This window comes from Ostrinia nubilalis, chromosome 22 (genome assembly GCF_963855985.1).
Source record: "Ostrinia nubilalis chromosome 22, ilOstNubi1.1, whole genome shotgun sequence".
NCBI classification, from domain to species: Eukaryota; Metazoa; Arthropoda; class Insecta; order Lepidoptera; family Crambidae; genus Ostrinia; species Ostrinia nubilalis.
In genome coordinates, this window is record NC_087109.1 from 624,636 (window position 1) to 638,046 (window position 13,411).

The 13,411-nt window shown below is 38.8% G+C and overlaps 2 non-coding genes across 2 annotated transcripts; both read right to left on the reverse strand.

Moving 5' to 3' along the window:
* Positions 1-10,742: 10,742 nt before the first annotated feature.
* Trnap-ugg (transfer RNA proline (anticodon UGG)) lies at positions 10,743-10,814 on the reverse strand. The gene has a single exon. It is a non-coding gene; the product is annotated as a tRNA-Pro (tRNA).
* Positions 10,815-12,572: 1,758 nt separating this feature from the next.
* Trnap-ugg (transfer RNA proline (anticodon UGG)) lies at positions 12,573-12,644 on the reverse strand. Its single transcript has one exon. It is a non-coding gene; the product is annotated as a tRNA-Pro (tRNA).
* Between the last annotated feature and the right edge of the window lie 767 nt (positions 12,645-13,411).

Below are 13,411 nucleotides of genomic sequence, written 5' to 3' on the forward strand. Positions count from 1 at the left end.
CATTTAATGGACGTGTATTTATGTGAAATAAAAATTTAGATTTAAAAAGAGAAGTTTCCAATATATTCGATATGAGAAGTTTTGAGAAAATTATAAAGTAAAACGATTAATATCTAAATTTCATGCAAATATCCGTTATTGGTTATAAAATAAGTCATTACGAATAATATAGATCAGGCGAAAATGTATAAGTACTTACCTACAAGATAACATTTGTTACTGGTTTAATATGAAGAATATAGTTTCTAAAATGCATTATTAATGTTAAAACACTTGTTAACAAGTTGTCATAGAATTGTTTATCATTCTACTATATATGCTCCACATTGTTTTGAAAAGTAATATTAATGATTTTAGAATAAATCCTTATTAGACGTGAATGCCGGGAGGCATCACGGTGTCGGATGGCCGAATGTAATGATTTTAGAATTTATATTGTATTTTATACGATTATTGGTTACTTTTAAATAGTTATCGCAACAATTTTAGTATTTTTATTGTATTTTAGAAGAACCCAAAAACCCATTATTAAATTAAAATACTTTATTTGATTACTTCCTAGGCATTTTGCAGACATTAGAATGATTTTAGAATTTATTGTGTATTACATCCAATTATTTCATATTTATTATTTAATTTAATTATTTTAGATTTTTATTGTATACATTTTAGTATTTTAAAAATTAAAAAACAGCTAATTATGAAATAAGTATTGCATTTGACTAGTTCCGGGGCATGCCGTCGATAAGTCGTTTTGAACCGGTCGACTTTCACTCATGGAAGGGGAAGTTACCTTATCGCTGGCATGCCGCTGGACAGTCAGTTCGATTTGAGCGTTCAAAGCAAGAGGTACTATTAAGATGACGTCATAATGTCGGAATTGTGTAAATCAGTGGTGCTGAAATACAAGTTAGAACAACCTACAAGAGTGTTTCATTTCACTAATGAATGTTTCTTTCTTTTAAAAGAAACCACAAGAAAACCATCGTTAATATCAAAGATGTAAGCCTTAATCTTCCCTCGCTCGTGGAGGAGGTCGGTCACTCCTGGGGGAGTGCTGACGGAGGACCAGTTTCTTATATCCTTTTTATGTGCTGTTAGCTTTGCTGTTATAATGTAGCATTTTGGGGTTATATTCTTGCGAATGGGCACTTCTTGTGGGCTGGGCACATAGTACGCAGAACTGACGGCCGATGGGGCAGCAAGGTTCTGGAATGGAGGCCACGTACCGGAAAACGCAGCGTGGGACGTCCACCCACAAGGTGGACCGATGACCTGATAAAGGTAGCGGGAAGGCGCTAGATGCAGGCCGCTACCAACCGTGCGATGTGGAAGTCATTGGGGGAGGCCTATGTTCAGCAGTGGACGTCCTGTGGCTGAAATGATGATGATGATGATGATTTATGAGGAGTTCATAATTCAACGTATTTAATTTCATTATATAAAGTAGTAAGTTTTTCCATAACATAAAGATATTAAGACATTTTAATATAACATTTTTATGTACTTTTAATATAATTCAAATATAAGTACAAGGTTATTAAAATTAAGAGTAAAATATTGGTTAGATACGTTACGATTACACTCACGGGTTTCACTTTCACTCTCACTCACACATTGTCCATCTTGAAAGAATTTCCGTCTTGACGTGGCCGTGGACGTCTAAAAATCGAAGATCCCCGTAGAAAATGTTCATTAATGGCTCTCCGTGTCCATTTTCCGTGGCAGCGTTTATACCCGCGGTATGACAGATCCACCAAGATGATGACTGCGATGACTGACAGCATAGCCAGAATAAAATTGGTGGTCGACATGTGGAACAAAAGCTGGTCAGTTGCGGCAGAATTCATGCCCCCCACAGCATTTTGGGCAATTACGACCTCTTGAGGTTGTACTTTACTGGAACCTTTTCCCATTGTTTTCCACTGATTAAACGTTCACCACGACGAAAAAAGTCAAGCGTATTGGACGCAGGTAAAGATGTGATTGGTTTCATTTTGATCACTTTTTAGGCACTTCAGTCACATTGTTCTAGATTCTAGATCACGCTCCATAAATGTAAGTCGGACTTTAGACACACGCGCGGTCAGCTCGAATGGCATGGGTCGCCATATGAGGAGTTCATAATCAAACACCCGAACTGAGTCAATCCCGTTTATTGAATGCACGATAAAATACAATGAAGCGACTTAAATACTATAGGATAAATGAGCATACACATTAATACAAGGGTTGTTAGTACATACATCACAGATTCTTGCGAAGCAGACTACTTAAGTCTGCTTCGCAAGAATATAACCCCAAAATAGCTGGTTTTTGTTGGAGCCGTAGATTTTAATGTTGTAAGTTATAAACAGGCATTTGATTGAGTTTAAAATTAAAACTTTAATTGCGTACTTAGAATTATTGCTTAGGCTAAGTTGCACCACCTAACTTCTTGGCCATAACTTTGACGATAACTAGTGCTTTTTGTATGGATTTTGACAGATTTTTGACGTTTGCCAAAGTTAAAGTAAGATAGTGCAAACCAGCCTAAGAGTTCCCAAGTTAAATAAAATCATTATAAGTTAGATAAATACCAAGTAAAGCCTGGCCGACTCGACATCCAAGGAACGCGGGTTCGAACCCGCCGCCGCTCGACTATTGTGGTGAGCCCACTCGTAACATAAGCATAAATTTAACTTAGTACAAGAGGCTAACGGGACTATTAGTAATTTGTGCAATACTAATTACTGATATTCTTTTAATAAATAAATAAAAAAAGCAAAATACTTTTAAGGCTCCAATATTAAATCCAAAATCTTAAAACTACAGTTAATTAGATCGATAATTGCTGGCAAGCAGTCACTGGTACTTACACCTGCTTATTATTATTATCATCAGATCATTTTATCTCCAATGGAAGTAGATGACCCTTTCTTCTTTACCAGAGGCAAGCTGAGAATTTATGCTATACACTGGCCAATCGGATTGGGGAGACAAATGATTTATTGCTTCTAAAATAGCAAAATTCCAAGCAATCCGAAAATCCTGGAACTTCAATAGCCCAGCAACTTATTCCGATATTTGCCAAATGGAAAATCTTATAAACTTTGTGTAGCGCTCACTTATGAATATGTCCCCGAATTTGAACCGTTCCAGCTGGCTGAGCGAACCGATCGAGAAAAATAACTTTCGGATCGAATCATTTTGGCTGCACTCTAGAAATTACATTTTGTGACAGCTTCAGCCGGGCTAGGATGCGCGTCGTGATAAAATCTTATCGATGATTTTAGACGACAAATGTATGGGCTTATCGCGTAAAATCGATAAAATGGCGTGATAAACGCTTATCGCGACGCGCATCCTAGGCTTACACTGCTTTTGCAAGTCATTTCTATTTTGATCACGTTGTGGTTTTTGTATCGGTGCATGAGGTGTGGAAGTGGCACGGAAGAGCCAAACGAACCAACGACCCATCCCTTTTTTCTTATTATCAATTTTTTTTCTGATAGACTTGTCTAGTAGAATTAAGTGGTACTTAAATAAATCACAATTTGCAACCAAACTTGTTTTTATTTTGCCCCGCAAACTTAGATAATGTACACGGGCTGATGACATAGAGCACCATCATCATCATCATCTCAGCCATAGGACGTCCACTGCTGAACATAGGCCTCCCCCAATACTTTCCATGTTGCCCGGTTGGTAGCGGCCTGCGTCCAGCGCCTTCCTGCTACCTTTATGATGTCGTCGGTCCACCTTGTGGGTGGATAGAGCATACAAATCTGAAAGAAATCTGAAGTCTCGTTGACTTTTGACGTCTCAAAAACACCCTCCAGGAACTGACTTATTTAACCGCTCCCATAACTCAGGCACTGACACATTTAAGAGTTAGACCTGTAGTCGATGGTTTAAGTTCAATTAAATATGCGTATACGGATATTTAAATTGTATTCACATAATTTTATTCATGACTAAATTAAGTTCAGTTTAGAAATTGGTAATTAGTGTGATCATTAAGCAGTTAATTGAATTTGCATTCAACTCTGATTATTATTAGCACGTGAATGAACGAGCGAGTGGCGACCACGGGCTGGAAGACGTAGCGTGGGCAGGCCTCCTACTAGGTGGACCGACGATCTGGTAAAGGTCGCGGGAAGAGCCTGGATGCGGGCAGCGCAGGACCGTTCATTGTGGAAAACCTTGGGGGAGGCCTTTGTCCAGCAGTGGACGTCATTTGGCTGAAAAGAAGAAGAAGAAGAATGAATCTTCAGTTAGCCCAAAATACCAAATGAATCGCATAAAGTAGGTAATGTATTTGTATATTGTAAGTTAAATCGGAGCATGATTAATTTTACAATTACGAAAACCTTTATTGTGAATCATGGTGAATTGGCGACAATATGTTACAGTAGTACGAGTATCACTACGTTCCGTTTAAAGAGCATACAATTTGTTACGGGACTATTCCCACCTCTCATTCCCACCGCTGCAACTCCTGTGTAGCCAGGATCTACAGCTTGACCGCCATAATAAACCAACCAGTGAAGGTCTAGTTTGTACCGGGGAAAGTTAAATGTCATTAGACCCGCAACGAAATTAATCAGAATAACATAGGAGGAGTTCGATGTTTGACTAAGCAATATTGTAGGTACTTAGTTTTGAAGATAACTGCAAAATTCTAACAATACTCAAATCATGTCAATTTACTCGACATTTATTCCTGCGCCAATCCTACACGAAAACTGCATCAAAAAATAACTAAAAAAAAGCAAACTTACATAAGTAATTCCTCCTCATCTCTAATGCTGGGTTGCACCATCTTACTTTAACTTTGACAAACGTCAAAAATCTGTCAAACTCCATACAAAAAGCACCGGTTATTGTTATACATACCTAGTTACCGTTAAAGTTAGGTGGTGCAACTCAACCTAAGACGCGATAAGTAGAATAGTTCTCGTTGAAAACAATAAGTAGTAATGCTTTTCTTACCCTGAGAGGGTTGAGGGTAGAAGCAACAATTTGATGCTCGCCGTGGGCTCGAGTTATTACAAAGACTACGGAAAACTTTGCTGGGGTGACCACGGTTTGACGAAGTTTTAGGAACTTTCAAGAAAAATAATAAATAAAAAAGTCCGTCTACTTGTTGCCATGTCTGTTAACAACACAGATGAAACATCAAGCTGGAAGTACTCGTGTACTACATTAATAGTTAGTAATTCCTTTTGGCTACACTAAATTTTTTATAAGAATGCATTTAAACATGTTATACAACAAACTACTAATTCACAGGGTCTTCTCTTTTAGTCCATCTCTTGTGACAATGTTCTCTCATAAACCAAAAAAATGTCTATCATTATTTTTAGAGAGAGATCATTACTTTTTTACAAACTTCAAAGACTTTCGGAAAATTTTAAGGAAATTCTCTTCTCACGTTATTTGAATATTTGAAAAAAAAAACAATAATCTTTTGTGTTTTTTTTTCTTCTTATTTTTGTGAGGTACCTATACAAATTGCTAAAATCAAGTGGCAGTGGGCGGGGCACATAGCTCGTAGAGACGATGGCCGTTGGGGCAGGAAAGTTCTCGAGTGGCGACCACGGGCTGGAAGACGTAGCGTGGGCAGGCCTCCTACTAGGTGGACCGATGATCTGGTAAAGGTCGCGGGAAGAGCCTGGATGCGTGCAGCGCAGGACCGTTCATTGTGGAAAACCTTGGGGGAGGCCTTTGTCCAGCAGTGGACGTCATTTGGCTGAAAAGAAGAAGAAGAAGACCTATACAAATAAAGAATTTAAATCTATCTACTAACGTGTACAGCGTGGTTACCCTACACCACAGGTTCCTTTTAGCCGAATTGATTCCACGCTAGTGGAATTTGGCGAACGGGAGCGTTATCTATAGTTTCTCGCCATTCGCGCCAACGTTTATGAGTCTTTACACTTTTCTCCTTGGGTTTTATTGGATTCCTTTGTTTTAAACTTCGCAAGGGTTAAACCTGTAAGCTTAGTAACACAGAAAAATATAGTTTAATGGAACAATCTTGATATTATAGCTTTGTAACAAGCTTTATGTACGTAAAATGAACACCTGCTTCCCTGAATAGTCGGTGTTCTCTGATATCATAATGAGGTTTCAAACCGGTTTCAAACTGGTTGCGTCATGTGTGGTCTCTCAACGGACGCTATGGCAGAAACTTAGATGCAACTCAAAAGTAACTAGCAGTTGCAGTTTCGTTGCAGTTGCGTTTCACCGTCTGTTCTGGGCCTTACTCGTTATTTTTTATATTATGTTATGGGTTTATAGTATAGGTAGGTATAGGTCTTTGTTTCTTTCATCATCATTTCAGCCACATGACGTCCACTGCTATACATAGGCCTCCGCCAATGACATCCGCATGGTCGGTAGCGGCCTGCATCCAGCGCCTTCCTGCTACCTTTATCAGGTCGTCGGTCCTGTTTCTTTAGCTTTTGGCATTCCACTGGACACGATCCTGAAAGCACGAGCGCCTAGTTTATTCATTCCGCTATATTTTAGAAGTGCAAGCGTCCCCTATGCGTTCAAATAGGGAACGTTTGCGACGTTAATCAAAAGGTGACCCGGTAGATAAGTGCCAAAGCCAGCGATCTTTTTTATGGTCTTACAAAAGTTTGACTCATGTTTCTGTGATAAGTAGATAATACGAAAAATTTCGCCCAACACACGGAAATGTATCTGACTAAAATCAAATTTCGTTCTGCTTAACTAAAACTTTCGCATTTACGTTTAAACTGGGAGCAACTGGACTCAAGGGAGACATTTAAAAAGAAGTTAGTACATGAGAACTTATTATAAATTACTAGCTGTGCTCGAGACTTCGTGCAAGTAAAAAAAACATTTGTTACTGTTTTCAATATATACTCAACATCAAATAAACCGCACCTTCCGCGACGCGAACTTGAACGATTTTCTTCTGACACAATCATGGTGCCCCAACAATATTGGTGTTATTTGAAAGCCCAATAAATATCCTTAAAGAAAAACACATTGATTTTCTTAATAAATGGTTAACATATACCATAAATGTGACTTGAAAAAATACCTCACTTTGGGCCCACCTATGGGATCAATTAGACCAATTTTTATGGTTATAAAACCAAATAATGATCTCACGTGTCCTCTTTAACAGATGGATAGCGATTAATCCCAACTTAACAGTTTTATAGCCATAAAAGTTGGCTCTAGCGTAACTACCTATTTTTTGAAGAAGTGACTCTGGATCCTTCTACAGACACATTTTTGGGGTAAAAACCTTTCCTTTAATGAAATGAAGGTTAGAACTAGGCTTTCAAATGGTGCCAATATTGATGGGAAGTGGGGAAGCATACGTTTGAAAATGCTTGTAGCGGGAGGTGCGATTTATTTGATGTCGAGTGTATTTTTTATCGCTGCTCTACGCCTATTAGTCGTACCGTAATGATATTTGGCCTATAGCCTTCCTCAATAAAAGGGCTATCCAACACATAAAAAATTGCAAATCGGATTAGAAGGTAATTCGTGAGAATAGCACGTTTAATGAAATAAACTCTTCAGATAATATTATAAATGTCATAGTCCTACTATTATTTATAAATGCGAAAGTTTGGATGTCGGGATGTTTCACGCAAAAACTAGTGAACGGATTTTGATGAAACTTTACAGTATTATTGTTTATAACCCAGAATAACATATAGGCTATAATTGATGACGATTTCACGCGGGTGAAGTCGCGGGCAAAAGTTGCTCTCATTTTTACAGATTTATACGCTATCTGTTCTTCTAAGTCCAAGCTCTATCTAGCTCGAAACCCGGTAACTATAATGCTAAATCTTTATTCCACCAGCAAAAAGGGTTAAATTTTATGCGGGCACCGCATTGCGGGGTTATTATTTTATTAAGGACATCTACTTTGCGCTGGACACATTCGAGCTCATATTTTGTCCTTAAAATCTTGGATTTGCATATTATTAAGTGACCTACCCTACTGTGATGTTCAAGTTTTGGTACCGCTATGAAATTGGCGATAGATGGGCAAGGCTTAACGCTATACCCGGCTGGGTCAGCTTAGTATATTATTTCTAAATTGGTTCGAGTGGAATATTTTAGAAAACGTTGACAGAATACTGTTTTCTAGCTAATTTTATTATTGAATTCTTTATAAAGGCGATTGGCTATAAATTAACGCGCATTTTAGGAGAAATATTTCAAAAATGTTTGATTCTCTTCGGTAGAACAAGGACAGAAATTCAAATTCAAAATTCAAATTCAAAACGTTTTTTCAAAAATTGAAGAAGGTATTTGAAATTTAGATGAAAATAAGTCATTTACAGTATAAAAATTGTTAGGTACTTACACCCGTATTCACAAACGATGCTTGCTTAAGTGAAGCAGCAAATCGAACTCATAGCGTTGAACAGAGCTCTGTTATTGGTTCATGTGTCACCCTGTGCGTCCACGCGCACTGTGAGACCTCATGGTAATGTTTGTGAATACGGGCGTTAGATATCTACTTCCAACTTGTGATTAGAATCATTCTCCAATTCAAATTCAGAATACCTTTTCTAAGCCCTGAATAGGTAGGTACTCTACAAAAAGTCGAAATTCTATTATCACCAGTCTATCCATCTCGCTCATTCATGTCAGCACCCCCATTGGAGCGAGAGAGACAGAATAACAGATGTATCGCCGAGATTCCTTACATCCGATCAGCACAACTATGCGGGATTCGATTTAACTTTTTCCATTAGAGTCCGTATACATTAATCTAGTGTGGACGTCGAGGTGATACGGATATTTTGTATACGTGCTTGAATTTTTTTGGATTGCGAATTTATCTATAGTAATCTACTTTAAATAGCTCGTAGAACTGATGGTCGCTGGGACAGAAAAGTTCTTGATTGGCAACCACGGGCCAGAAAACTCAATGTGGGCACTAGCACAGAATACATAACCGTTTAGAAGATTTAGCTCAACAGTGGATCAAAATTGAATGATTTTGTATTTAAACCATGCCAATCATGGTACTAGGCAGGCCTCTCACTGGGTGGACCGACGATTTGATGAAGATCTCGGGATACACCTGGATGGGCGTGGGGTAGGACCGGTTGTTGTGAAAATCCATATCTTACTAGATAACTCCTTTGGCTGAAAAAAGTGAACAAATAATTGTACATTTTGTACGATTTAAAATTGACGGTTATAAAAATCTTTGAAAAAATATTTCAATTCACTCTTAGCCTCTAATTTAAAAGCCTCCAAGTTGAGGGTGTCACTCTTTTTTGATGACCTATGGAGGCGTTACTAGCAATAACTTAGAAGAATCCATATTGCTAACGGATACCGAATCCGAAACCAGCTATGCTCTACAGCACGGTCTCGCGTTATGATGACAGCTGTCATGACTTCCATTTGTCACTGAGATTCCATGTTTTTGACGGTAATGGAACAAGTTAGAAAACAATTATTAAAATTGAAGATAGGTAATAATAAAGTTAAGTTGGATTTATGTAAATGGGGTCAAAATAGGTAGGTAGCGGCCTGCGTCCAGCGTCTTCCAGGAAGCAGGAATGTCGTCGGTCCACCTTGTGAGTGGACGTCCCACGCTTTTGCGTCTGGTAAATTAAAGAGGGTCGTGTTCCTGCAGTAGAGATCAATAAATGACTGATGATTAATAAAATTTCAATTCAGGAAAACTGAATATGCCCGGGAGAATTCAGTGTTGGACATCTTTTATTATAAACCGTATTTTCAATTTACAGCGTTCAATATTGTCTGTATTCTATGTTTTACTTCAGTCGCTTCATCCTGATCCTCGTTTAGTTATTTCTATCCGCGAAACAGTTTTCATATTTCCCCAGCGTTCCCGACGACGCCCCTCAGTAAAGCTCTTGACATCTTAGCTAAGACAAAGATAATTCAGTAGGTTTGTCAAAAATCAAAATCAAAAATATTTTATTCAATTCAGACTACAGGTGCCACTTATGAACGTCAAAATATAGTAAATTTAAAAAAAGGTAGCCCTTAGAGTAAGCGCACGCCGTTGATTTTTAGTTGTCCGATAGTTGTCCCCGATTTTAAATTGTATGAAGAATCGGCCAAATCGAATCGGCGTAGTATGCGCACTCCCATACATACCCATACTGATCAACTGCCCGACTAAACTATCGGCCGACGAAAAATCAACGGTGTGCGCCTACTCTTATGGGGCACTTTACATGTCTCCATATCTTTTGGGCTCTACCAGCGCCCCACCTTACTTATTTTATATCTTTTTGTAGACTAGTCAACAAAATCTAGCAATAAAAGAGACTAGGCATTTGTACAGCCCGATCAAGCGAACTGCGCACCTGGCTAGAATGCGACTTCCTCCCACTTGCCCGCACACTTCCCCGTGTTCGCCCCATCTGGACCAAAGCGTCGATGTGACGTCACGGCCGCCAGGGTGCGCAGTTAACTTGACGGGGTTGTATGGGAAGTGGTCGGTGGACCAATTAGAGATACTATTGTGGTATTTATGTGGGAATACCTCAACTACCACGTCCGAAGGGGCATAGAAATTTGACCCAAGAGTTTGTACTCTAGAATAAATAATTATGGTTTGCTACAGTTTTTATCTAAGAAACGTTTTATTTATTTTTATTTATTTATTATCTACCAACAACACATCTTTACACAAACAAATAATGCCTGTTTTGGAAGAGTTCAAGTAAAAAATTAATTTAAGGTTGTTCTGTTTATAAAAAACAGGGCCCGTCCGGGATTTGAACCCGGGACCACTCACACCCAAAGCGAGTATCATACCACTAGACCAACGAGCCGCTTGTAAAGTAGTTTCTACGCTACCACCAGTAGCTTTAACTAATTTCTTCAACACTTGTATAAACAAATTACGTAGTAGTAGATCTCTGAATCACGAAATAAGACCTAAGTTAAAGATATTTTTAACCACAACGAGGGTCTTGATCTGCATCTCTCATGATATGAAAAGTGAGGATCAGAATCTGAAGGGGAAGCTGTTTTACCTCCAACGCTGTTAGCATAATTGTTATGGCGACAGATTTTAAAACCGATGGTGCTAGCCAGCCTTAAATGCACTTACAGGGCAGACAATTAATTATAGTATACGATCCTAGACAGCATCTCATTTAACATCAGATGGGATTGCAGTATTTGCAGTTAATATCTGTCTTGTTCTGCTAAAAAAAGTTAAATCTAGATCCTTGTCCTAATATGACTGTTTTATGGTTTAGTAATAAGATCGAAGCGGAAGTATTTACGTAGTATTCTCACATATAAATTCAAAATTTTACATATCGTAATGTTGACTGACACATCTCACCCGCAAGTTTCTTCAGTTACTCCGTGACCATGTCGCTTGCAACACTCCCGAGATATCGGAAACTCAAAATTAAGGTACATGGTAGCAATCCCGTCAGTAATACCACAGAATAATAATAAGTACTATGTACAGAAGTTTTACTTCGCGAAGGTATTTAAAAAAATGTATGCTCAATGTCATTAACAATATGGTGTAATTTAGCCTGTCTCAAGAGTCAAGCACCATTTTGTTGACAAACGTCAGTGATCGGCACTGCGCCGAAGCTATAGGGCTGACTTCGGTAAAATGATGTGACGTGAGGTGCCAAACTGCGGAAAATGGCGGAGGAAATACATGATTTAGCATGAATTATCATGAATAATATTAACTACTGATTTACCTCTCAGTGTCTTGAGGCAACTTAAAAAAGTTCATTCTGTGTTCTTATTATTATTTAGGCAGTTAAATATTGCACAGTATTTAGTACACCATTTTCTTCCATCATACACAAGAATACGCGTGCGTGAGTCAATGTTCGCTCGTATGTGAGGCCTTGTCGAATAGTATCCTGTAGGTGGGCCATCGTGCGTGATTTGTTTAAGATGTAAACTCGCGGAAATGAACAGGCCTGGTAATACTTAATAATTATGACTCTGAGCCTTCTGAACCTGACTGCACTGTGCCGGAATGGCCAGCATTACCACTTACCGCATTTCTTCAGGAATGCTGAGTGGGAGAAATTTTTTGCTTTGGTTTTTCTTTTTACTAAACATACCTTGGGGTGGAGATTTGGTTTCAACACTTTTATGAACTGGCATATTTACTCGTAGAACGTGAATTTGAATTTTTAAATCCATTCTAATCCTACATTATAACATACAAGTACAGATTCGGGTTTCATTTTGATGTTTCTATAATCATGCTGTGCTGTGAGCGATACCTTATTTCCTCTTTTTTCCACAATATCTTCATCATCATCATTTCAGCCATAGGACGTCCACTGCTGAACATAGGATTCACTCAATAATTTCCATATCGCATGGTTGGTAGCGGCCTGCATCCAGCGCCTTATGATTGTTTATGACAGCCACCATATTATGATTAATGACAAAAATGACATCACAGATACTCTCCATCACAACAATTTTAACAGCATTGTGTTTTTTGGGCAATTGGAGGTAAATAGATATCTTCCCTGCCATCATCTTTACCTATTCTCCTATGTGCGTTTGGTGATGGAACCTTTTTACAAAAAACAGGGCCCGTCCGGGATTTGAACCCGGGACCACTCACACCCAAAGCGAGTATCATACCACTAGACCAACGAGCCACTTGTAATATGTTTTCTACGCCACCACCAGTAGCTTTAACTAATTCAACAACAACTGTATAAACAAATGTTATTACGTAGTCTTGGGACCACTTTAATCATTCACGAAGCATAAATTAATACTTATAGGTTTTTTAACCCACAACGAAGAAAACTCTTGGCCCACATTTCATGTGATAAAATGTGACAGTACTTAGGTAACAGGTATTCATTAACCATCACCAAATGGATATAGGGGATCTGGCACAGACGCTGACACGTCAAGCTTTACACGGTAGGATCTTTTGCAATTGTAATAGGAGTGATTTTGCATCAAAAATGTAGTCCGATGTGGTATGCTGTTCATTCACCGTCAAATATTTCGTGACACCCAAAGTAGCCAATAAGTTCGCAACACGTCTTTGTTACCATAAGAATAAGGTTGTTTTATCAACCTTTTGGCCACTTTGGGTTTCACAAACTGTGAGCTCATCACAATAGTCGAGCGGCAGCGAGGACCGAATCCGCATTCCCTGGATCACGAGTCGGCCAGTCCGACGCCTTCACCGTTTGGCTATCGTGGCTTCAAATTATAATTATATTTGACGCACTGTACATACCTCGTTCGTTCGCTTCAGGCAAATGACGTCCACTGCTGGACAAAGGCCTCCCTAAGGATTTCCAAAACTACACCTCCTTCACCAGATCGTCGGTCCTCCTAGTGGGGAGCCACACTACGTTTTCTGGCCCGTGGTCACTTGATAACTTTTCTGCCCCAGCGGCCATTC